Source organism: Canis aureus, chromosome 4, assembly GCF_053574225.1.
Source record: "Canis aureus isolate CA01 chromosome 4, VMU_Caureus_v.1.0, whole genome shotgun sequence".
Taxonomy (NCBI): Eukaryota; Metazoa; Chordata; class Mammalia; order Carnivora; family Canidae; genus Canis; species Canis aureus.
The window spans coordinates 20,551,300-20,578,806 of NC_135614.1; the positions used below are offsets into that span (position 1 = coordinate 20,551,300).

At 35.0% G+C, this 27,507-nt stretch overlaps 1 protein-coding gene and 1 pseudogene across 7 annotated transcripts in view; one reads left to right on the plus strand and one right to left on the minus strand.

Moving 5' to 3' along the window:
* The window catches only part of CTNNA3 (catenin alpha 3), a 1,688,099-nt gene that overhangs the window by 1,425,735 nt on the left and 234,857 nt on the right, over positions 1-27,507 (minus strand). The window lies entirely within an intron of this gene.
* LOC144312259 (ubiquitin-conjugating enzyme E2 N pseudogene) lies at positions 1,573-2,750 on the plus strand (annotated as a pseudogene).

The following is a 27,507-nucleotide window of genomic DNA, read 5'->3' on the forward strand; positions in this document are numbered from 1 at the left end:
GTAAATTATTGACCCACAGGGCTTTAAAATCACAATTCCATTATTCCATATTCTATTCTGAGAAGAAAGTTGTTGCCTACTCTTTTATACAAAGCACAGCAAACACAATTTCCAAATGAAAGGACTTTGGGCAGGAAATTTATGGACACTATGCACTCTCCCATGTTGCCAAGAGAAATCATGTCTCTAGGAATGTTCTTCAAGATCAGAGACCCTGGCTTAAGTGAGAACTAGGATCCTACCTCAATTTCATGCCATTATGGGAGTGCCACAGGCCCCTGAGGAAGAGAGTTTACTCAAAGGTCATAAAGCATGAAACAAACACATGGAGTTTCCAGGATAAGGAATGTTCAGGGACCACAAAGAAGTTGCATGTGGCTAGAACACAGAAGAAATTAGTAGAAGCAGAAAATGATGTTAGATGATTAGAACTAACTTGTGGAGAGATTGGCATCCTATGATGATAAGATCATTATGAGTTTATCCTGTGAGTAATGGGGAACCAACAACACTTTCAAAGCAGAGAAATGAAGCAGTATGTTTGGATGATAACCATGGTGGCAGCATGGGAAAATGACTGAAAAACGGAAGACCCTGGAAGCAAAGGAGATGATTTAACTGAAGAAGCTTATTCAACCTAAAGAAGTGAGTTAACATGGTAGATCCAACTGTGGGATTCCCCTGCTTATAAAAGAGAATATCCCAGCCTGACTTTATTTAGACTAATCTGAAAATGCATAATCTAATAGTACAATGCATTTCCTGGATTGACTCACTAATTAACATTAAGATGTAAAATCTCTCTATTAATGCTTAAGTACTGTATATATGTTTCCTAAAAAGCACTTTTCTTATTTCAGAAATTGAAAAACATCTACGGGTGACCAAGTAGGGAAATTTAAAAGCACTGTACCATATGTTTAGCTATTAAAAAAAAAAGGAAGAAAATGAAAATTAATGTTAGTCTAGAGAACACAGTTATCACATACTGTTTCAAAGAAATGCCAAGGGATTCTTAACCAGCAAATGAACAGCCACCAAAGATAACATGATGGGAATTTAATTTAATGTCCTAGCTGTAGGATATATTGGTTTTATTGTTTTCCAATATCAGTGAGGTTCTGTCAAGGCTCTGTTATTTCACTGAGCTGTCAAGGCCATAGAAAAGACTATTCTAAAACTTCTGTTATGGCAATAGCAACTTGCAGCAACTCCGTTATCTGAGCTACTTGAAATACTTTGTCTTATCTCACAAAGAATGTGTCAAGGAAGTGATAACTTGGAAGAGTGGTTGAATCTATTTGGAAATTTGTTTAAGTGTTTGTTTGTTCCCTTAAATTACAAGCATTGTCTAAAACTTGCTTTTTCTAGATAGAGTAGGTGTGCAAATATCTCTAAAGTAAAGGAAGCACATTAGGAAATATAGATTCATTACAAATAATAAAATCCTGTGTTTTTAAGCTTTTTATAATGGAAACAATAATATATTTCAAAATTTATTTAAAAGGAAGCACTAAATAACTAGTTTTGTGGAGAAGGAAACTAAAAGAAGGCCAAAGTGTGTTCTAGCAATTCATCTGGCTTACTGGCTAGAATTCAGAAAAGTAAGAAATCTTTTAAAAGAAGAAAACTCCTTTAACAAAATGCAAAGTAGATTTTAGGCTCTGAAAAGAATCCTGCTCTGGACTGTTATGATTAATTCCTTTGAAATCTAATTGATGCATAAGGAAATTACCATTGTGGAGGTAATAAATAGGAGAAAACAACTGGGATGCCTAACAGAGTTCTTGTTTTATAATGCGGATATTAAAAATCTAAGAGTGATGCACTGTTGGTGGGAAAGCAAACTGTTGCAGCCGCTATGGAGAACAACATGGAGGTTCCTCGAAAAGTTAAAAATAGAACTACCCTATGACCAGAAATTGCACTAATAGGTATTTATCCAAAGGACACAAAAAATACAGACTTGAGGGGGTACATGCATCCTGATATTTACAGCAACATTATCAACAATAGCAAAGCTATGGAGAGAGCCCAAATGTCCATTGACTGATGAATGGATAAAGAAAATGTGGGTGAGGCGAGCAGAGCCAGAGTCGAGAACAGAGGCCAAACTCGGGATCTGACAAGATGGCGGGGCTGCCCCGCAGGATTATCAAGGAACCCCAGCCTTTGCTGGCAGAACCAGTTCCTGGCATTAAAGCAGAACCAGATGAGAGCAATGCCCGTTATTTTCATGTGGTCATTGCTGGCCCCCAGGATTCCCCCTCTGAGGGAGGGACTTTTAAACTTGAACTATTCCTTCCAGAAGAATACCCAATGGCAGCCCCTAAAGTATGTTTCATGACCAAAATTTATCATCCTAATATAGACAAGTTGGGAAGAATATGTTTAGATATTTTGAAAGATAAGTGGTCCCCAACACTGCAGATCTGCACAGTTCTGCTATCGATACAGGCTTTGTTAAGTGCTCCCAATCCAGATGATCCATTAGCAAATGATGTAGCGGAGCAGTGGAAGACCAACGAAGCCCAAGCCATAGAAACAGCTAGAGCATGGACTAGGCTATATGCCATGAATAATATTTAAAATCGATCTGATCATCAAGTGTGCATCGCTTCTCCTGTTCTGCCAAGACTTCTTCCTTTTTTGTTTGCATTTATTTAATGGACACAGTCTTAGAAACATTACAGAATAAAAGCCCAGACATCTTCAGTCCTTTGGTGATTAAATGCACATTAGCAAATCTATGTCTTGTCCTGATTCACTGTTGTAAAGCATGAGCAGAGGCTAGAAATACCATCTGGATTGTTGTGAAACATTTAAAAGCAGTGGCCCCTCTCTGCTTTTATTCATTTCCCCCATCATGGTTTAAGTATAAAGCACTGTGAATGAAGGTAGTTGTCAGGGTTAGCTGCAAGGGTGTGGATGTTTTTCTTTATTATTATTTTTGAGGGGGAGAGGTAGTTTTATTTTAATTTTATGGGCTCCTTTCCCCCTTTTTATGGTGATCTAATTGCATCGGTTAAAAGCAGTCTAACCAGTTCTTCAGAATATGCTCTCTAGCCAAGTCTAACTTTATTTAGACGCTGTAGATGGACAAGCTTGATTGTCTGAACCAAAATGGGAACATTAAACAAACATCACAGCCCTCACTAATAACATTGTGACTTTGCTGTCAAGTGTAGAATCCTTCCTTCAGGAAAAAGCTTGTGACCTTTTTGTATGGCTTATCTGGAAACTTCTGTAAATCTTATGTTTTAGTAAAATATTTTTTGTTATTCTACTTTGCCTTTGTACAGTTTATTTTACTGTGTTTATTTCATTTTCCCAATGTGACAATTGTATTTAAAAATTAAAACTGATGGAACATTCAAAAAAAGAAAAGAAAAAAGAAAATGTGGTGTGTGTGAGAGATGGAATATTATTCAGCTAACAAAAAGAATGAAATCTTGCCATTTGCAATGACATGGATGGAGCTAGAGTATGTTATGCTAAGCAAAATAAGTCAGCCAGAGAAAGACAAATAGCATATGATCTCATATATGGAATTTAAGAAGAAAAACAGATGAACATATGGGATGGGGGGAAGAGAAAAAGGAGAGAAGGAAACAAATCATATGAGACTCTTAAAGATAAAGAACAAACTGAGGGTTTATAGAGGGAGGTGGGTGGGAAATGGGCTAGATGGGTGATGTGTATTAAAGACAGCACTTATTGTGATGAACACTGGGTGTTGTATATAAGTGACGAAGCATTGAATTCTACTCCAGAAGCTAGCATTACACTGTGTGTTAACTGAAATTTAATTTTTTTTCAATAAAAAGCCAAAAAATGTGTGGACTGCTATCATTTTTGCCATAAGAAAAAGCACTTTCATCAAATGGCTTTCTCTATTTCCTCTTCTTCCCTGCTTTCCCTCCATGTGAACACCTGAAACACTGTTCCATTTCTCAAAAAAAAAAAAAAGAGCAACAACAAAAAAAAACTTTTTATTGTTTTTATTCTAACAATTATTAGAATTTTCTCCAATTTTTTCAAAATTCAAAAGCAATATTATAATTAGCTAAAAGCAACAGTGGCTAAAGTCAAACTTCCTTGCCAGGCACATAGTAAATGGAAAATGGAAATTACTCCTGAAGGCAGTGGGAATAGGAGAATCACCATAATAATCAGCTATCACTTACAGTGCTCTGTCTTCTTTTCTCATTGCAGATTATTAACCTAATGCAAATTTCTGTATTTTACTATTCTGATACCACTGAGGAATTGCTATGGGTACACATATAAGGAAAAAGAACACTATGGTTTCTAAATAATTAAGGATTAAAGTTTGTAGGTCTCAGATCACAGCAGCAATATTCCTAGGAAGAACGTCAGTGTTGGCAGGTGAAAGGGTACAAGGAATGATATATCTCCCTTAAACCAGAGATTGTCACACTTTCCCATGCATTAGAGTCATCTGGAGGGCTTGATAAAGCACATACTGCCCAGCCACATCTCCAGTGTCAGATTCAGTCAGTCTGGGATGGAACTTGAGATTCTGCATTTCTAACAAGCTTCCAAGTGATGTCAATGCTGCTAGTCTACAAACCACACTTGAATTAGCAAGGTTCCTGATGCCTTCTTAAAATCACTTCCATGTGTAAGAAAAGCATACAAGTTCATCTAGGAAAATTAGTCTCTGACTTCCAAATGTAACTTGCCAGCAATTCCCCATGAACTATATAGAAAATATATACAATTAAAGCAGGAATTAGTGTGACCTTTTAATAGTAGAAAGTTATAAGAAAGTCTTGAAAACAAAGATGGAATTTCAGTAGTTAACCAATTAGCACATTCATGATATGCCAGGCTGAAAATTTTCAATGTATAGGAAAAAAAAATTGCATTTTCTTCTAGATTCTCTAAGTTATTGACTGTCAACTTGATTTTGAAATAGAGTACTCATTTCTTATGACTTTCACTTAGTGTAGGGTAATAAATTTTTCATTTATCTAAGATAAATGGATAGAAACTAGGTAGTTTTACTTCATAAGTTTTAAGAAAATTTTTGTGTATCACTAATGGTCACAGCTGAGTCCTATTCTATTTGACTCTTTGTAGGTATCAGTCATCTTTTGGAGGATGCCTAAAAAATCCACTAATTTTACTTCAAAAGCCTAAATGAAATAAAAGTAACTAGGCACATACAATATAGCTAGGCAGTGTCTCCAGGAGTCCCTACTCCCCAAACTGAGTAAATCTGTGTAATACACAACTGCTCTAGAAATCCATTCTGAATCCAAGCCCCAAATAAGTTTCTATATTCTGGAATATTCCTGGAGGTAATAATATGCCATAGGCAGGAAGTATTTAAAAAGTATAGGGTTGTGATTAAATATAGCCTATTGTTTGATACCATTGGATAGCATCCCTGCCTTACTTAAACAAATTTATTGTTTTGGCCCCTATGCTTTATGAAAATTTTAAAAACTCCTATTACTGCTGAGAAATCCTTCTGCTTTCTCAAGAGATTCTTTTTCCTCTCAATTTTCACAGTGCTTGTAGATATTTTTCTCATATATTGTTTTTTACACAGACAAAATAAGTAGGGTCCAAAAGATTCAGCCCTGTTAGGTACAGGGTCTTCTTATTTCTAAATTAATCAAAGGAGTAGGGCAAAATTTGCCAATGAATTGGGGGTCTAAGGGATTCAAATTCACCTATGCCTAGTTGCAGTTTGGCACCACCTACTGACAGCTATACTCTCCAGACTTCAGTACAAATCAGAATGATTTTGAGTCCCGGGGCTGGCTAGACTTGCAGAAAAGCAGTGATGATGACAGAAAACCTCACTTGGCTCTAATTTAGTTACCTTGTTCCTAGGAGATTGGGTTCAAGGTCCACCTTTCATCTCCTTGTTCCTACAGAAAAACTTTCCCCACAAACTTTCCCCTCCTCCCTACATTTCCCATAGAAACAAAGGCTGGGAGGAAGACAGAAGCCAATCACTAACTGCATTATATCTAAGAATCCAAAATCAATTAGCATAAACATTCACAAACAGTGTTTATATGAATAAAGATCAAATATATCTTGACTAATAATCAGAGCACATAAATGTAGCAGTTCAGTAATTAACAAATGGCACCCTGGGTTAATATGGTAAATTAAATGCTCTTACCTAATTTCAAAAGTTTGCCTTTATAATTTTGGGGTACTCTTACTATTTAAAATATTTTTATTGTATAGTAAACAATAAAAGGGAAATCATTTATATACCATTAATGAATTGAAAATATATACATAAATTCCTTTTTAAATGGGCCTTAGTAATAGAATTATGGATATGCAAATTAAGAACATATTTTAATAGGTTTTTTCCCAGAGCACAACTATAATAATTGTAATTGTAAAGAGAAATATTAACAATGTAATATAGCACAATAAATGGACAAATATCTGGGGAAATTAATTACAAAAGTAGTTTCAGTCAAAACAATAACGTGACAATTTATTCCTGTAAATCTCAAATAACACGTTCCTTCCAAAACTTGATTATGATATTTGTTTTTATCTTTAGAGGGACATAAGGATCATATATTAACCCAATGAACTTGGTTTTGCTTTGTGTTTTTCAAGTATTTATTAGATTATAATTAAAACTTTAGTACCTTCTTACAGATAAAAACCCTAAGAGTATCAAAATTTACCCCATAAGTTTCTCTCATTTGCTTTCATTAAAATAGAGTACAAATAAAGTGACCTGGCTTGCATCCATCTTTCTTTCATATTCTCATATATTTAAAAATCTTTATTATAAAACCCTCACTAGTAATAACTGAAATTACTATTTGAATAAAATAGTGGTGGTGCAGTGTTATTAACCAATAACTGATATTCTCTTCATAAAAATGTTGAATCCCAGGAGTTCTATTTTCTTAATAATCTTGAGGAGAATGAGAACAGATTAATGATTCCCCAAGGTAAAAAATAGCAGGCATTTATTTGTGTTGTATATAGTTAGCAAAAAAGGTCTTATTATATTAACTAGTTAACCTATCAACCTTCCAAAATGGTCTGATCATTATTTGTTTCCATTCATATTTGTTAAAAACAGAGAAATCAAAAATAACATGAAGAAAAAGTATAAAAACATCCAGGTCCTGATCAATTGTGTGGGGTTTTTCCACATGCCACAGCCTTTCTGATGAAGTGAACAGTCTATACAATCAGAATCTCCCTCCCCTGCTCTCAAACTGGTCAGCAAATAATCTACAGGACCATTCTGAGAAAAACAATTGAGTATGTCCTCTCAAAGTAAATAAGCCTAGCAATTTGGAAGCTAAATTTGTTTTTTATTTGTTTGTTTCTACTTAAAAGAGAGGAAACAAAACTGTACTAAGAAAAAGACATCTCTCTCCCTCTTTCACTTATTAGAAGCCAATGAGTTATCAACTAAGAGAATTACCAACACTTAAATGATAAAATGTCACTCTGATATTTCTCCATGAAAATTATTTTAGATGAGAGAAACATATTATTTTCTCTTGGCTTACACTGCCAAATTCCTTGCCCAAATCCTTCATATTTCATTTGCATACTGCAATGCTATTTGGCTCCCTGCTCCAGAGTCCTCCTATTCTGAAACATTACAAATATGACCAAAGATGTCCTTTATCTGTTGTTTTAGTCACATAATTACACAATTTTCTATTACCCAATTAAGCTCAAGGAGTAGCTTTTTCCTAAAAAGATACCGGATTAGTAATCTGAAGAACTGGACTCTAGTCTTGCATATAAATTTACGAGCCATGTAACCAAGGTAGTATCATTTCAACTCTCTTAGTTTCTATTTTCCTATCTGTAGATAATGAGGATTGAATTGGACTAGACAACTTCTCAAGATCCCTGGGAAAACCAGACAGCTATATGTAAAAGAATGAAACTGGACCACTTTCTTATACCATACACAAAAATGAATTCAAAATGTATTAAAGACCTAAATATGAGACAGGAAACCATCAAAATCCTGGGGGAGAAAACAGAAGTAACCTCTTTGACATTGGCCTTAGCAACTTCCAACTAGTTATGTCTCTTGAGACAAAGAAAACTAAAGCAAAAATAAACTAATAGGACCTCTTCAAAATAAAAAGCTTCTGCACTGTGAAGAAAACTATCAACAAAACTAAAAGGCAGCTTATGGAATGGGAGAAGATATTACAAATAATATATCTGAGAAAGGGTAAGTATCCAAAATATATAAAGGTTTTATCAAACTCAACACCCAAGAAATGAATAATCCAATTTTAAAATGGGCAAAAACATGAAAAGACATTCTTCCAAAGAAAAAGATGCTCATCATCACTTATCAGGAAATGCAAATCAAAACTATTATGAAATATTATCTCTTACATGCTAGAATGGCTAAAATCAATAGGTGCTGGTGAGAATGTAGAGAAAAAGAAACCTTCTTACACTGTTGGTGGGAATTCAAACTGGTGCTGCCACAGTGAAAAACAATATGGTGTTTCCTCAAAAAGTTAAAACAGAACTACTTTATGATCTCGCAATCACATTACTAGGCATTTACCCAAAGAACACAAGAACACTAATTCAAAGGGATATATGCATCCCAATGTTTATAGCAACAGCAACATTATTTACAATAGCCAAGATATGGAGGCAGCCCAAGAGCCTATAAATTGATGAATGGTTAAAGAAGATGTTATATATATATATAACATAAAAATATGTTATATATATAAAATATTATATGTATATACATGTATACATAATATATATGCATATATATACAAAATATTAAAATATTTTGGAATATAGTGGAATTATATACATATATAGTCAAATATTATTCAGCCATAAAAAGAATGAAATCTTGCCATTTGCAATGAGATGAATGGAGCTTGAAAGTATAATGTTTAGTGAGACAAGTCAGTTAGAGAAAGACAAATATCATATGATTTCACTCATATGTGGAATCTAAAAAACAAAACAAGCAAAGGGAAAAAAATAGAGACAAAGGGGCCCACAATCAAGAAACAGAGTCTTGGGGCGTGTAGGTGGCTCAGTTGGTTGAGCATCCAACTCTTGATTTAAGCTCTGGTCTTGATCTCAGAGTTGTGAGTTCAAGCCCCACATTGGGCTCCATACATGGAGCCTACAAGAAAAAAATTTTTTAATTTAAAAAATAATAATAAAATAAAGAAATAGAGTCATAATTAGAACACCCAAACTGATAGTTACCAGAGGGGAGTTGCTGGGATAGGTTAAATAGGTGATGGGTTTAAGGAGTACAGTTGTGATGAGCACAGGGTGATGTATGTAAGTGTTGAATTACTATATTGTACACCTGAAACTAATATAGCACTTTATGTTAACTAACTGGGATTCAAATTAAAACTTTAAAAAATTTTTAAAAGAATTGCTACTATAGAGGGAACTTTCTATTTAATAGTAGAAGGAAACTATATATTTAATGGTAGCCTGTCAATTTTTTTTTAACTTTTCATATATAAGAAAGATGAAAGAAGATATAAGAAAATGGTTTTAATCCCTTTCTTCATGGATACTTGGGTCATTCATTTAATCAAAAAAATATTGTACTTGATATGTGCTAGACATATTGACCATGAGGCAATAGAAAATAGATAAGAAAAATCTTATATTGGGATGCCTGGGTGGCTCAGCGGTTAAGCGCCTGCCTTCGGCTCAGTGCATGATCCGGGAGTCCCAGGATAGAGTCCCACATCAGGCTCCCTGCATGGAGCCTGCTTCTATCTCTGCCTGTGTCTCTGCCTCTCTCTCACTCTGTGTCTCTCATAAATAAATAAATAAAATCTTTAAAAAACTTTTTACTTTAATACAGCTTCTGGTCTAGTAGAGTATAAAAATATATCATATTACATATAATTATGGGCTGGGAAAACTTTTTTTTAAAGAATGGGCATGAATCATACATATCTATACATACACACATACCTCACACCTTTAGCCTAGAAAGAAAACAGTTCTCAGGGCAAGAAAATATCCTTGTATCACAAGCTTAAAGGCAGCTAAAGATACTTTCTTCAGCAAATATAATGAATAAATTTTGTTGTTCTTGCCAAATTCCTATGAGTTAGTTTATAATTGAAATTTCAGAGAGCTCTTTAAGTTAGCAAAATGGATAAGCCTCATTAAGGGAAAAATTTAGACACTAAGGGAAGGCAATTGCCTTCTTGCTCCTGCTCATCATCTTTCTCAAATTATAGGTAGAGAGGAGACCAATCATTCGTGGGTCCCTTCATTTTAACCTTTTATTATCACCTGAAGTCAACAAATAATGGACTACAATCATCCTTCTTCTGATGTCAGCAATTAAAGGAGCAAGTATATCCCTACCCTGAAATGGAGGGGAATGGTAGTTATCTTATTCCCTGAGTACTATAAATTTTGCTTTTAAAAAAGGGTTCCCTCTGGGGGCACCTGGGTGATTCAGTCAATTTAGCAGCTGACTCTTGATTTCAGCTCAGTTCATATTCTCAGGGTTATGAGACTGAGCCCTGTGATGGGCTCTGTGCTGGGCATGGAGTCTGCTTAAGAGTCTCTCTCGGGATCCCTGGGTGGTGCAGCGGTTTGGCGCCTGCCTTTGGCCCAGGGCGCAATCCTGGAGACCCGGGATCGAATCCCACATCGGGCTCCCAGTGCATGGGGCCTGCTTCTCCCTCTGCCTATGTCTCTGCCTCTCTCTCTCTCTCTCTCTCTGTGTGTGTGTGACTATCATAAATAAATTTTAAAAAATTAATAAAAAAGAGTCTCTCTCTCTCTCCATCTGCCCCTATCCAACTCTCTCCCTCTCTAAAAAATAAAAATAAAAAAATTAAAATTTAAAAATAATAAATAAATAAATAAATGTTCCTTCTGGAATTTTCAGGATCTGTGGCTTCAGACTTCCACATCACTCAGCATCAGAGTACTAGTTTATAAACCACTCTTCTTGGCTGTGTTTCACAAATACTTCTAAGTGCTTTATGTGAAATGATTTATCTAGTCCTCATTAACAAGCCCCATAAAACAGGTACCAGTGTTACCCTCATTTTAGAGATGAGCCAAATGAGGCTCACCAGCTTGTATGGGAAACAGAATTCAACCCAGGCTCCAGATTCCATACTCTTCACCACTCCACTTAGATATGGATACAACTATACACAAGTGGTAAGAAAATACAAGATAAGAAGCATACTGAGAATATGAAATAACTGGGACTCTGCCAGATAACATGTACAGTATTCTTCCTATATTAAATACCCATTCAATTAAGATTAATAAATCTCAAAAAATCAAAAATAAATAAATAAAAGATTAATAAATCTGTTTTAAGAGACAAAAGATTAAAAGTGTTACTTTTCTCTAGAAAAAGGGGATAAGAATGAAAGTAAACCCACATGGTTTGAAAAAGTTAATCAACTAGGAGCCTTACCAAAGACAGAAACACTGTCTCCAAGGCTATTCAATATTATATTCCAAACTAAATCTTTCCCCCAAAACAGGTTCTTCCTCCAGAGCTCCTACTCTAGTAAATGGCCCCATGACTCACTTAACTAGAAACCTGGACAACATCTGGACTCTAGCCTCTCCCTAGCCCACACATACAACTTGAATTTTCTTAGGTCCTACTCCTAAAGACCTCTACAATCCAACCATTAGTGTAGCCCACCATGATCCTGTTCCTGGACCAATAACACTGATTTCTTAATTAGTCTCTTAACATTATCCATCCTGCCTCTTCAGCCCAATCAACTCCACACCAAATCTATTCTCCACAGCCAGAGATGTCTTTAAAAAAAAAAAAAAAAAAGATTTTATTTACTTGTCAAAGAGAGAGAGAGAGAAGCAAAGCAAGGGGAGCAGGAAACATAACAGGCTTCCCTAACACACAGAAGATAGAGACCCAAACAAAATGCCAAGATGGAGAAATTCATTCCAAAAGAAAGAACAAGAAGAGGTCATGGCCAAAGATATAATCAAAACAGATTTAAATAATATGCCTGAATCGGAATTTAAAACAACAATCATAAGGATACAAGCTGGGCTTGAGAAAAACATAGAAAAAACCAAGGAGTTCCTTACTACAGAGGTAAAAGACCTAAAAATTAGTTAGGATGAAATTTTTTAAATGCTATAACCAAGAAGCAAAACTGACTGGATGTAATGACCATAAGGATGGAAGAAGCAGAGAAACAAGAGAAATAGTAGGTAAAAATATGGAAAATAATGAAGCTTAAAATAAGAAGGAAAGAAAATATTGTATCATCAAGTAGACATACAGAACTCAGTAACTCCATAAGGTGTAATAATATTCATATCATAGGAGTCCAAGAAGAAGAGAAGGAAAGGGGGGCAGACAGTTTAAGCAAATTACACCGCTGAAAATTTCCCTAATCTGGGGAAGGAAACACATCCAAATGCAGGAGGCACAGAGAATGCTCAACAAAATCAACAAAAGCAGGCCAACACCAAAACATATCATAGTAAAATTTGTAAAATACAGATATTAAGGAAAGAATGCTGAAAGTAGCAAGGGAAAAGAAATCCCTAACCTATGAGGAAAGACAAATAAGATTAGCAGCAGTTCTGTCCACAGAAACTTATTATGTCAGAAGAAAGTGGCATGATATATTCAATGTGCTGAATGGGAAAAATATGCAACCAACAATACTTTATCCAGCAAGGCTGTCATTCAGAATACAAGGACAGATACAGAGTTTCCCAGACAACCAAAAACTAAAGAAGTTCATGATCAGTAAATCAGCGCTGCAAGAAATATTAAAGAGGACTCCTTGAGTGGAAAAGACCAAAAGGAACAAAGTCTAGAAAGCAACAGAGAAAATCTCCAGAAATGCCAATTTTACAGGTAATAAAATGGCACTATAATGCTATCTATCAATAATCACACTGAATGTAAATGGACTAGATGCTCTAATCAAAAGATATAGGGTATCAGAATGGATAAAAAAAAAACCCACTTATATGCTGCATATAACAACCTCATCTCAGACCTAAAGACACTTACAGATTGAAAGTGAGAGAATGGATAACCATCTATCATCCTAAAGGACATAAAAACCAAGCTGTAGCAGCCATACTTATATCAGACAAACAATATTTTAAACTAAGGACTGTGGGGCACCTGGGTGGCTCAGTCAGTTAAGTGTCTGCCTTCAGGTTAGGTCTGGATCCTGGGACCCTGGGATCGAGCACCACACTGGCCTCTCTGCTTAGCAGGGAGCCTGCCTCTCCCTTTCCTATGCCACATACTCCCTCTGCTTGTGTTCTCTCTCTCTTTCTCTCTCTCTCAAATAAATAAATAAAATCCTTAAAAATAAATAAATAAACTATGGACTGTAACAAAAGTTGAAGAAGGGCAGTATATCATAATTAAGGGGTCTCTCCAACAAAAACATCTAGCAATTATAAAAATTTATGCCCCCAGCTTGGGAGTACTTCAATATATAAATCATTTAATGACAAAAATAAAGAACAATAAAATAATAGCAGGGGAAGTTAACACCCTACTCACAGCAATGGATAGATCATCTAAGCGGAAAATCAGCAAGGAAACAATGGCTGTGAATGACACACTGGACCAGACGGACTTAAGAGATATATTCAGAATATTTCATCCTAAAGCAGCAGAATACACATTCTTTTCGAGTGCACAGGGAACGGTCTCCAGAAGAAATGCAAATAATTATAAGAGTTTATTATGAAAAATGATATGCAAACAAATTGGGCAATCTGGAAGAAATGTATAAATTCCTAGAAACATAGAACTACCAAAACTGAAATAGGAAGAAATAGGAAATTGAAACAGACCCATAACCAGCAAAGAAATTGAATCAGTAACCAAAAATCTCCCAACAAACAAGAGTCCAGGGCCAGATGGCCTAGCAGGTGAATTCTACCAAACATTGAAGAAGAATTAATACCTATTTTTCTAAAACTGTTCCCCAAAATACTAATGGATGGAAAACTTCCAAATTCATCCTATGAGGCCAGCATTACCTTGACTATAAAACCAGACGAAGACCCCACTAAAAAGGATAATTACAGGTCAATATCCTTCATGAACATAGATGCAAAAACTCTCAACAAAATACTAGGGAGTCAAATCCAACAGTACATTAAAAGAATCATTTGCCACAATCAAGTGGGATTTATTCCTGGGCTTATAGGGGAAGTTCAATATCCTTAAGTCAATCAATGTGATATATACCACATTAATAAAAAAAAAAAGGATAAGAACCATATGATCCCCTCAATAGATGCAGAAAAAGCATTTAACAAAATAGAGCAACCTTTCTTGATAAAAACCCTCAACAAAGTAGGGATTGAAGGAACATACCTCAACATCATAAAGGCCATATAGGAAAAATCCACAGTTAATACCATCCTCAACAGGGAAAAACTCAGACCTTTTCCCCTAAGGTCAAAAACACAACAAGGATGCCGATTCTCACCATTGTTGTTCAACATAGTACTAGAAGGCCTAGTCTCAGCAATCAGAGAACAAAAAGAAATAAAAGGCATCCAAATCAGCAAAGAAGAAGTCAAACTCACTCATCATGGGTGACATGATGCTCTATGTAGAAAACTTCACAAAAAAAATTGCTAGAACTGATACATGAATTCAGAAAAGTCATAGGATATAAAATCAATGTACAGAAATCTGTTGCATTTCTATACACTAATAATGAAGCAGCAGAAAGAAAAATCAAAGAATTGATTCTATTTAGAATTATACCAAAAATCATAAGATTCCTAGGAATAAACCTAACCAAAGAGATAAAATACCTGTACTCTGAAAGCTATAGAACAATATGAAAGAAATTAAAGAACACACAAGAAATGGAAAAACATTACAATCTCATGGATTGGAAGAACAAATATTGGTAAAATGTCTATATTGGCATGCCTGTGTGGCTCAGTTGAGCAGACAACTCTTGTTTTTGGCTCATGTTGTGGTCTCAGGGTCCAAGGATTGAACCCTATGTCAGGCTCCACAACCAGAGTCTGCTTCTCCCTCCCCCACAACTCACACACACACTATCTCTCTATCTTTCTAAAATAAATAAATAAATCTTTTTAAAAATGTCTTTACTACCCAAAGTAATCTACACATTCAATGTAATTCCTATCAAAATAGCACCAGCATTTTTCACAGAGCCAGAACAAACAATTTTGAAATTTGTGTGGAAAGAGCTCAAATGTCCATTAAATGATAAATGGATAAAGATGTAGTATATCCATATACAATGGAGTATTACTCAGCCATCAAAAGGAATGAAATCTTGCCATTTGGAAGGGAAGGAAAAATAATATAAAAACAGAAAGGGAGACAAAACATAAGACACTTAACTATAGGGAATAAACTGAGGCTTGCTGGAAGGGAGGTTGGTGGGTGGACAAGTTAAACTGGTGATGAGCACTAGGGAGGACACATGATGTAATAAGTACCGAGTGTTGCATGTAAGTGATAAATCAGTAAATACTACTCTGAAACTAATACTAAAAAGAAAAGAAGAAGAAGAAGAGAAGAAGAAGAAAGAAAGAAAGAAAGAAAGAAAGAAAGAAAGAAAGAAAGAAAGAAAGAAAGAAAGGAAAGAAAGAAAAAAAGAAGAAGAAGAAGAAGAAGAAGAAGAAGAAGAAGAAGAAGAAGAAGAAGAAGAAGAAGAATGAGAGGAGTAGGAAGAGGAGGAGGAAGAGGAGGAAAGAAGTTGATAACTTGAGAAGCTCCATATCTACTTAAAAAATTTAATTTGTAATTAAAAACCTATCCACAAACAAAACATCAAACCTGGATAGCTTCACTGATGAATTCCATCAAAAATTAAATAAATAATACTAGTCCTACACATAATCTTTTAGAAAATAGAAGAGAAGAAAAAAGCTTCCCAAATCACTCTACAATGCCTACATTACCCTAATACTAGAATCAGACAAAAACATTGCAATGAAGGAAAACTGTGGAACACTGTCCTCAGGAACATTATAGTGGATTGAATTGTGACTCAAAAAAAAAAAAAAAAAAAGATATGTCCACATCCTAATCTCCAGAACCTGTGAATATTACATTATATGGCAAAAGAGTGAATGAATATAATCTTTTATAGTAAATAATGTGATTATATTAAAGATCTTGATAAAATGAATGTACCCTGATTTGTCCGTGTGGGGCCTAAATGCAATTACACGTATCTTTCTAATAGAGAGGCAGAGAGAGTTTTGACATATAGACACATGGAGGAGAAGGTGATGTAAAGACAAAGGCAGAGATTGGAGTGACATGGCCACAAGCCAAGGATCACCTGGAACTATGAGAAATTGGAAAAGCAAGAAATACATTCTTCCAAGAGACTCTATAGGGAGTGTGGTCCTGATGACACCTTGATTTTGCACTTCTGGACTCCAGAACTGTGTGGGAATAAATTTCCATTATTTTAAGCCCCTGAGGTTGTGGTAATTTGTTACACAACTCTAAGAAACCAATACAAATATAGATGGTAAAATTCTTTTTAAATTGAGGTATAATTGATGTATAACATTATATTAGTTTTAGGTATACAACATAATGATTTGCTATTTGTATACATTGCAAAATGATCACCATTATAAGTCTAGTCAACATCCATCACCATACATAGTTACTGAAAAAAAAAATTTTCTTGTGATGAGGACTTTCAAGATTTATTATCTTACCAACTTCCAAATATGCAATACAATATTATTAACTATATTCACCATTCTATATATTAAATCCTCATGACTTATTTATTTTAAAACTGGGAATTTGTACTTTTTAAGATTTCATTTATTTATCTGACAGAGAGAGAGTACAAGCAGGAGGAGTAGGCAAAGGGAGAGGTTCTGGAGAAGCAGGCTTCCTGCTGAGCAGGGAGGCCAATGTGGGACTCAATCCCAGGACCCTGGGATCACAACCTGAGCCAAAGGCAGACACGTAACCGACAGCCACTGAGGCACCCAAGTTGGCACCTTTTGACTCCCTTCACCAATCAGTTCTTTGTATATGATAGACAGTAAAGATTCTTAACAGAAGTATACATGAAAGGAATGTCTTAAATACAGAAGAGGAGTCCCAGAAGGTACTAAGGTGTTGGAGTAGAGAGAGAAACCGTGCAAAACAAACCATAAAAAAGAAGCAAAGAAATGTACCACAGAAATGTAAATATGAGAGAGAAAACGGTAGCCATAACTATATTTACTGAGTAGTAGTAACTATATTTACTGAGCACTTACTCTGTGTCAGGGACTATTCCAAGCAAATTTACAGTGAACCTCTGCAACAACTCCATGAGGTAAGTATTGTTATCATTCCCATTTACAGATGAAGAAAGTAAGGAACAAGAGGTTAAGAAACTTACTATCATATAGCTAGTTTTGAGTTAGAGGAGGAATTTAAACAAAGATTGATGTAGCTCCAGAGTCCGTGCTTTACCACCAAACTCTGATCAGAGAGGCTCACATCCTGGGTGGTGACTAAAAATGATAGGGACCTGAAGCATGATGGGTTTGACTGACTGTAAGATTTCCTAGAGAATCATTCTAAACAGAACCATGGTAGATGAGCAGACATTCTTAGAGTCACCAGAAGTCTTGAGTGATGGCCTTCTGAGAGTTTTCTTGTCTCTGGTTGATGGGAAGGCTCCAGGCTCTCTAGGTGGTGTCATCTAAATCCTGGATAATTATGAAAGATCCAGAATTACATTTTCCTGCTTACTTAAAGTTGCTGTAATTCAGATATTTCTGGGTTAGAGATCAAGATGGCACATGCTAAGGCTGGCAAACTGGAACCCTCCTGGTGGGAGGCAAGGCAAAGGCAGTTTAGTTCCTACCAACTGTAGAGTTATATGGAGTTCTCTAAGAGCAACAACAAAAAACAAACAAAAAATACCCCAAAGGGCAAAATCCCATGAGAAATAAAATGTCCTAAAGGACAGACAGCAGTCTGATGGACTCCCCATGAGAACTGGTGGTGGTCAGGAATCATCCTCAAATTTAGAGGAAGAAGGATTCCAGGGTGTTGGGTAATTTGAGACCCTTCACAACTCTACCAACTTCACGTGGCTTACCAGATTATCCACTCATCTCTCTAGGATCATCTCTTGCTGATCTCTCGTGTGTCCCTCATCCTCCAGCCACGCTGCATCACTTGCATTTAGGTTCTTAAATGAGTCAAGTTCTCCTCTGCCTCCCTGTCAACACCACTCCAATTCTATCCCCTCCACTATCTTCATCACCTCACCTCTATTTTTGTACCTCAAGAACAATATCTACTAGTTTTTGTTCTTTGGGTCCTAAGGAAGACATCTATAACTTGAGAAGGTCTTCTTGCTAGTTATGTGCCCCTCTTGCATGCTTCCACTGCACCCTGTTTACCTTCAGTATCCCTATGACCTTGAACAGGTCATTCATCCTCTCCAAGTGTCAGGTCACTTATTTTCTCCAAGTCAGCTTCCAAGTATGTAAAATGAGGATGCCAAAACTTGCCTTTCAGAGCTATTTCCAAGATGAAATAAAGTAATGTATGTAACAGCTAAACACAATGTTGGGTTCCTTGGATTTGTTCAATAAACAGGAACAAAATTGCTATTCTTGTTATAGTTGTTCCATTGTTGCAATTATCATACTGTATAACAATTGTTTATTTTTCTGCCTTCCCCATTAAACTAAGATGAGAGAAGGAATTAAATTTATATTTTGTTGCTTTGCCTGTATCAAACACATTAAACAGTAATAGTAAGTAGTCAATGTATTGAATGAATATGTTTTGAAATATGTAACACATTGGATATGTAATGAAAAGGTATTGAGTGAATGAATAAATAAACAAATGAATAAACATTGGAAGTTTCTCTTTGTGTCATCATGATGAACTTCTTAGACATCATTTCCCACTACAGCTTAGAGTGGACAGACCTGAATCACCCCTAGCCATACCACTTCTGTGAAAAATAGAGTTCCCAAAAAAATTATTTTCCAAAGTTTAGACAGCTACATCTACTAAGTATTAAACAATCAGAATGACCTGGATTTCCTGTACCTCCCTCCCCAACACATTCTCTCTCTTACCTCTGAGTTTTTTGCCTAACCTGAGAACAATCACGTCAACACACTTTTATAATTCTGACATTTCAGTGACATTTTCCTATTGAACCATATGTTAGTCTCTCTTGTCTCCCCTATTAACATGAAATTCCTTCAAGATAGGCATTTGAATATTTTTAAGTATGTTCCAAGGACCTAAAAGAATAAAAAAGCCACAACTTTGAAATAAGTCAGACCTAAATTTGAATCCTGTTTGTTACTTAAAAGCAGAGTCGCCTTGGGCAAGTTACCATAACTCCATCTCAATTCCCTCATTTGTAACTTGGCAATAATATTATCTACCTTGTAAAGTTGTATTAAATAAGATATGGTTCATAAACACCTATCACAGTTTCTAACACATATCAAGAATGCCATAAATGGTACTTATAGCATAAGTGCTTAATAGCAGGGTTATTTTTCCTTCAGTAAAATGGGAAGTTTTGACAAGATATACATTTTAACTATGTCCAAATTAATTCTCTTTCACATATAGAAAACATGCCATATTATTCGCTGAATTAAATGTATTGACCAAAAAACTTAGAGGGTACTATATGTCTATATTTGCTTGTCTCTGGGTGTGTTTGTATATGAGCCCATCCTAACAAAGAAATGGCTCTTAACATACATACCTCCAACAGCTCAACTATATTCATACCAAAATCCAAATGAAGCCATGTAAATTTAAAGCTGAAACTATAAGGGATCCTACAAAGCACCTGGTTCACCCCTTTGTTAGGAAACCTGATAAAGACCTGCGGTAGAGAAAGATCATGACTTACAAATCTATACAGTTAATATATGGCAGAGCCTTCCTTATAGCTGCCTCCCATATTTAAAAGTATTACTATTTTCTATCTAAAGTCAAATTCCTTGAATCTTCAAGCTCCTGGGTACCTGCCAAATCAGAAAGCAATCTTAACAATAACAGAGGCGGAGATGGGTGTACAGATTATTTCCAGAGAAGTGTGACATTATGACTATTGTTCTGATATATTGCTGTAGGAATTTGCTACATTTTCCACAAACTACCAGTAAAGTGTTTCTCTTTGTTACATATCCAAACATTTGTAGCTTTTTAAAAGACTACTATCCCTTTTTCTCCTTACTTAACTTTTGTTTGTAATTATTGCTCAGTCATGAGGACTTCTTTTTCTATTAAGTTTGAAACCTAATTCCTGTTGTAATTTCAGATGTAATTACCACTCCTTTCTGGCAACAGCTCTGAAGTAAAACCTACATTCATTCTACTCTACAACAGACAAACTGGGCATACAGCCATTCATTCTCTTTCACATTTTATCAAAGGACTGATTTCAAAAGGGCAATAAACAATAAGCTTGAGGCCCAGTAAATGAATTAAAAAGAGAGCAGGGAAGCACTACTGGTTTAAGGTAAAGATGTCATTTCTGCTTATAAACCACTTGGCAATTTGGTTATGGCAGAGTGTTTATAACTATGAAAGCTACTGCCTCACCTTAAAGGAGGAAAACTGTATGTCATCATAGGGGAGGCAAGGCTTCAAAACTATCACTAGAGTGTAAGTTTTATGAGGGCAGGAATTTTTTAGTTTTATTCACTGCTAAATCTCCTAGAACAGTAGCTGGCATGCTGTAGGCTCTCGAACAACTGCTGAATTCAGACATTTCAGTACACAGATTTTACCTGCCTTAGCATCAGATCCTGACAATGAAACTTTTACAACATCACTAAGCATCTAAAATTAAGTCCAACTTACAAGATTTTTTGTCTACAGTAGAATCAGACAGTAAGCCTCATACAGGAAAAAACAAAAAGGAGAGAGAGGGAAGGAGAAGACTTTAGTTTTTTTTTTTTTTTAAGACTTTAGTTTTTAAAGCAATACCAGTATACTAAGGGAAAGCCAAACATAGCCTGAGTATAAGCAGACATTCTTTGGAAAATAATAGCATCACCAATAGAACCTTTATATGTAATACAGAGTTATGTAATCGCACATAAATTTTTTTCTGAGCAAGTTAATAGCTTGCATATAGCTATCATAGACTATATCACCTGGCACTGAAATTGTTCATTTGCTCAACCATCTCCTTAAGTAGACAGTAATTTCTTTTTTAATAAAGATTATTTATTTATTTATTTATTTATTTATTTATTTATTTATTTATTTATGAGAGATACACAGAGAGAGGCCAAGACATAGGTAGAGGGAGAAGCAGACTTCCTGTGGGGAGCCTGATATGGAACTCAATCCCAGGACCCCAGGATCACGCCCTGAGCCAAAGGCAGACACTCAATCATTGAGCCACCCAGGTGTCCCATAGATATAGGCAATTTCAATCAAAATCTCAATGTAAACTTGTTCAGAACTTGACAAAATAATTCATCTGAAAAATTAAACAGGTAAGATAATTCTTTTTTTAAAAAGACATTAAGCATCCTAAAGCTGTAATAATAAAAGAATAATGCAGTATGAATATAAGTGGGTTAATAAAACAGGATAGCTAGCCTAAAATAGAATTTAATTCATAATTAAAAAGACATTCCTATTCATTGAAGAATGAATGAGAAAAGTTATTATTTAATAAATGGTTTTATAATCACAAATTATACATTTGTAATAACAATTATACAAGACATTAAGCATCCTAAAACAATAATTATAAAAGAAAGCAGTATGGATATAAAAATGGGTTAATAAAACAGGATAGCTAGCCTAAAGTAGAATTTAATTTATAATTAAAAAGACATACCTATTCATTGAAGAATGAGTAAGAAAAGTGATTAATTAATGAATGGTTTTATAATCACAAATTATATACTTAGAGAAAAAATAATGAGAGCACTTGTTTTACATTATATACTAAAGGAAATTCCATATGAGTTAGAGTTAAAGATTGAATCATAAAAGTTGGAGGGAAAAATTGGTTATTTATTACCAAGATAGCAGGGATGGCCTTTCTAGGCTCAGAAGCTACAAAAATAAGTTAAAAGAAATTTAAAAAATGACATTAAAAATCCAAAGTAAAAAAACAATTCTGAGAAAAAGGTTTTGAAGTAAATAGGACAGATCTCATTTAATATGTTGACTCTATCAAGAGATCAAACAAGCAGATAAGAAAAACATTAAGATCTCAAAAGATAAATGAGCAAAGGTCAAAAATAGACAATTCATAAAGGAGGAAATACATCTAGCAAAAAGATGGGGAGCAGGTTCTTTTACCCTAAAATCTGCTTCTGGCATCCAGTTCACTGAGCTCTTTGCTTCACACTTCCTGACTGCCAATAATTGGCCTCCCTCCATTTTGCTCTTCAACTCTGCCCTTGCTTTTCAAACAGAATTTGATGTTTCATTGCTGCTTCTTTCCTTCTGACCCTCACACAACCCTGAGTCTCAGCCTTGCTATGCCCTGCCTTACAGAGGGGCAAGAAAACTATAGGAAATCTCTACTTTCCCTACTCTGTTTTGCAATTTACTGAGACAGTGCTGCTATATAAAAGGCCATGCTTTCCTCTTCGCACTTGTACTTTTATATACAATATCCAAACGGGTGAAGGAATCACATACACAAGGCAAAACGATCCATGTTACAATGCTGCAAACAACGATGCTGCAAACACACAGTTAGGGCTCAGTAAGTATTTATGAAGGAAGGGTAGGGAGGGGGGAAAGAGGAGTTTCCATTTAACACTTCAGTTTAAAGTATCCAAAGCAGCTAGGAATTCCAGGGTGTTGTTAATCTACTAGGCATTACAGAATAGAGTTTTGGGGATTTAGAATCTTTTCAAGACTGTGAAAAACTATGACTAATATCAAAATATAAAAAGAAAATGATAAAATTAGAATTATCAATTGTCCACAAGTGTATTATGGCAACTCAATTAACTTTAAATTGTAGTATTATAAGCAATTAGTTGTATTTAAAAAGTTTATACATTAAATGATTCTACTATAAAAGAATTCCAAGGGAATCCCTGGGTGGCTCAGCGGTTTAGCGCCACTTCGGCCCAGGGTGTGATCCTGGAGACCTGGGATCGAGTCCCATATCAGGCTCCCTGTGTGGAGCCTGCTTCTCCCTCTGCCTGTGTCTCTGCCTCTCTCTCTCTCTGTGTCTTTCATGAATAAATAAATAAAATCTTAAAAAAAAAAAAAGAATTCCAAAAGGTACCTAATGATGGCAAATAAATCATAACTGTATGTAAATTAAATGAGTTATTGATAGGAATGTAATTTCAAAGCATATTTATAAAAAAATGCAAATTTATCTAAATAAAAAGCCATATCTAAGTTGGACTGTGGGTCATTTAATACATTTGCTATGAGCTCACTGAAGCCTCAAAAAATAAAATTGCTTAAGGCTGCAAAGGTCTTCAGTGGTCCTGATGCATACGTCGGAAATTCAGACGTGTCCATGAAAAGACAAGGGTTTAATTTGTTTAATGGCACTGACCATGAAGAAAGTGATAGTCAGGTACATAAGTCTGATCTACAGATTTGATCCACAAAATTAGTTGAAGACTGATTTTGAAATAGCACAGTAATGTGCTGTTAAGATTGCCCTCAGACTCATCTAAAGCCTGGGGGTGGCCAAAGACTATACCAAAATGTCATTTAAAAAAAAAAAAAAAAAACAACTTTCACACATATAGCTCAGCAAAATCTCTAAAAGGAACCGTGAACACAACTTGGCACAAGTAGCAGTGGAGAGCACTGGCCACACTTCAAATGTGGCTGTCAGAATATTACTTTGACAATTACCCAGTGGAGAACTAGTGGGGCCATGTTACCAGATCATAAGGGACTCAGCCAGGGATATAGGAGCATGGCAGTCTGGACACTAGGCCAGCTGCTTCAACTGCTCATCAGCCTGGGAGCTGAAGCCATGCAGCCAATTACAAGCTGGAGAGAAAAGAATTACTGTATGGAAAATGCTAAACTCACAAACACATGTGAAAAACACATGAAAGTCCCACTATTTTGGAATACAAAATACAAAGACATTGTTACGATGATGATGATGATGATGACGACGACTCCATTACACACTTTGTGGAGGCCTAGAGAAACAGGGACTATATAAGAAATTCTGTTCACTAGACACACAAAAATCCTTGACTATACATTAGAGAATAAATGAGAGAATTTAGAGTATACAACAGAGAAAATTAAGAGAGTTAGGAAATACATTAGAGAATCAATGCTGAAAGTCAAACAGCCAAATTTTGCCATGTTATTTCTGAAAGAATAAGGTCCTCAGTTTTTGGGAAACTTTCCAAGGCTTATCTCCTGGTTTTGTCCTTGCAAGGATTGTTGTTGCAAACTCATAATAAAATATTAGTCAGATCTAGATCAACAAGGACACTGCAAGGTATTTCCAGCATGGAAAATAAACTTCACTTTCCCAAACTCCAATTTTGTTAAATCAAGTGATGCACCCATCTGGAAAAGGAAAAAAAAAAAAAAAAAGGCAACTACTGCAGAGTGAAACTTCATTAATGAATGTAGAACAGTTTGCTGTAAGAAAAGTGTGCAGAAGGGAGGGATGGAAAAAATTTACAAATTTCCAAGGCCTTGTTGTGATGCACATACCAATACTGTCAAAAAAAAAGCTTATAAACCATATTATGTGAAGTTCCTTTTTGTTCATTTGGAATCTGAATATTTTAAGTCCAATTTTCTAAGTGTAAAATGATCCATCCTAAAACAATATGATATTGTATCATGGCAATGCAGATAAAAACCATCACAACCATGTGTGCACTCTATAAAAATAGACATTATTTGTTTTGTTATTTTTTTATTTACCTGAAATGACATACATACAGAATAAGACTTTCCTCTGTATGTGAACAATATAAATAAAATATACATTCCATATGCAATAATATCATATGAAATCTACAGAGAGAAAATGTTTCTATTTCTTTATCAGACAAAATCACTGTGTTAAAGAGATGATTCTCTCAAGACTCTTTTTCAAAACTTTCAGACTGCCTTTCCTTCAATTTTAAGGTGCATTAATAATACATTTTTTAGACTTGTTCCAAGAAATTTTTTTAAAGTACTGATGTGTCCAATAGATAGGAGATGGATCAGAATCCTCTTAGCTATTTAAGAAACACATATATATATGAGTTCAATTCACAAATGAACCTATGTTTCCTCCATAATGATAAAAATGCTGGAAACAAGTTACAAGAGGTAAATTTCTCTGGCTGTGTTGAAAGTTTTCTCAGGCCAAAGTCAAAGAGAAATGAAGAACTAAAGCAAAGGTTTTCACACATTAAAAAAACTCTATTTCAAAACAATGTGATGGTGATTCACAGTGAAATTTCCAAGTCTAATAAAAATGAAGCATTGTTGTACACTGGGGAAATCCTGGACTCACAGTCAAAAATCTTACATTTCTATCTCACTGTATTCTTGCTAGCTGATAACCTGTGCCAAGTCTCTTAGGTGCCTTATTAAATAAGGAATGAATTAGATCATTTCTTTTTTTTTTTTAGATCATTTCTAAAGATGTTCAACTCTAACATTTTATGATTCTATGAATCTCTACAAATAGAATCAATGTACAAGAAAATGAGCCAAACAAAAGAAAGTAGAAAGGTGTTAGAAAAATGGAATAACAGAGAACTGTGCACAATTTACATTGAAAAGACAAAACTTTTTGTATCATTGTAATCTTATAAATAAAATATAATCCAATCTACTTTGTGTAAAACACAATCTATAGAATTATGAAATAAGGATAATACCAAAATCTAAATATTCTATTACACAAATAAGGAATTTCAAAGTAATTTAATTTGGGATGATGTTTCAATCTCGTGAAACAGGACAAAATCATCTTAAATTACTGCATCCAAAACTTAAGAACTTTTTCATTATACAATTAGTAAAAAAGTGTTTCTAAAGGAATTTGTGAAACTGCCCTCCAGACAACCATATCATGCTTCACATGATATGCTTGACATCAATTTTAATCCACACTTCTTTCATATTTTTACAATTCTCAGAAATAATATGTCTTCCAAGCAATGATATCTTAAATACAATGAAATACAACAGTTTTTTTGCATGCCTTATCTTCTCTATCAGATTGTATTTGAGAGGGGAAAAGAACAATGAAAGAAACCAAAATCAAGCCATGACAAACAAATGGGGGGGAAAGAGACTATCTTCCTGACAGAACAATTTCAATTTACATAGATACTCTTCCTCCAAGAGGAGGAGCTCAGCTCCATCTTTCTGAGCTATATTATGAATCTAACTCTTTAGTGTAGGCTCTACTAGTGACTTACTTCCAAAGAGCACAGTATAGGAAGGAGGGGGGAGTGAAAGGGGAGAAAATAACCTTATGTGGAAAAACCAGGCAAACACCACCTGACTAGTAATCAAGATTAACATCATCAGTGACAAGACATGATGATAGCATGTACCCATGACATGATATAATACGAACACTTTGCCTCTGTGGTTTTCCTCTCCAAAACCCATAAGCCCAGTCTAGACATGAGAAAAACATTAGACAAAGCCCAATTAAGAAATATTCTACAAAATACCTGGCCAGTACCTCTGAAAACTGTCAAGGTCATGAAAACCAAGGAATGTCTAAAAGACTGTTGTAGAACCGAGAAGACTAAGAAAACATGATGACTAAATGTAATGTGGTATCCTGGATTGGATCCTTGAACTAAAAAGGGGCATTAAAGGAAAAACTAGGGAAATTTGGATAAAGTGTGGAGCTTTAGTTAATAATAATGTATGAATGTTGGTTTCTTAGTTGTAACGAATATATCATAGTAATATAAGTTGTCACAAAAGGAGAAACTGGAAGATAAAAGCATATGAGAACTCTCTGTACTATCTTTTGTAATTTTTCTGTAAATGTAAAAGTATCCTAAAACTAAAACTTGATTTTAAAAAATCAAGCCATGCATAATTTCATACACAAATTCTGCAATAAATTAGCCCTCAAGATCAAATACAAAATGCCAGAATTTGAACCTAAACAATTCCAGGTTTTAGAAAAATAACAATGATTGAGTGTAACCAAACAGGAAATTAAAATGCTCCAAAAATTAAGAGGCTCTTATCACGATTCTTAATGAGGGCAGAATTATTCTTTTGTGATAAGAAGCATATGTTAGCTCATTTAATATAAAGTAACCATTAAAATAGTTAAATCCTCAACTATTGTGCACTCCTATAGGCAGTAATATTTCAGGAATAATGAACCTTGTCCTCCCTTTTTCTGATAACCCATCATAACTCTGAATGTCTTGGATTTCCAGGAAAGACTTATGGGAAAATGTGTGAAATAAGTCATTAAACTTGGGCTTCAACTGCTGTACAGCTCATAAAACAAATAG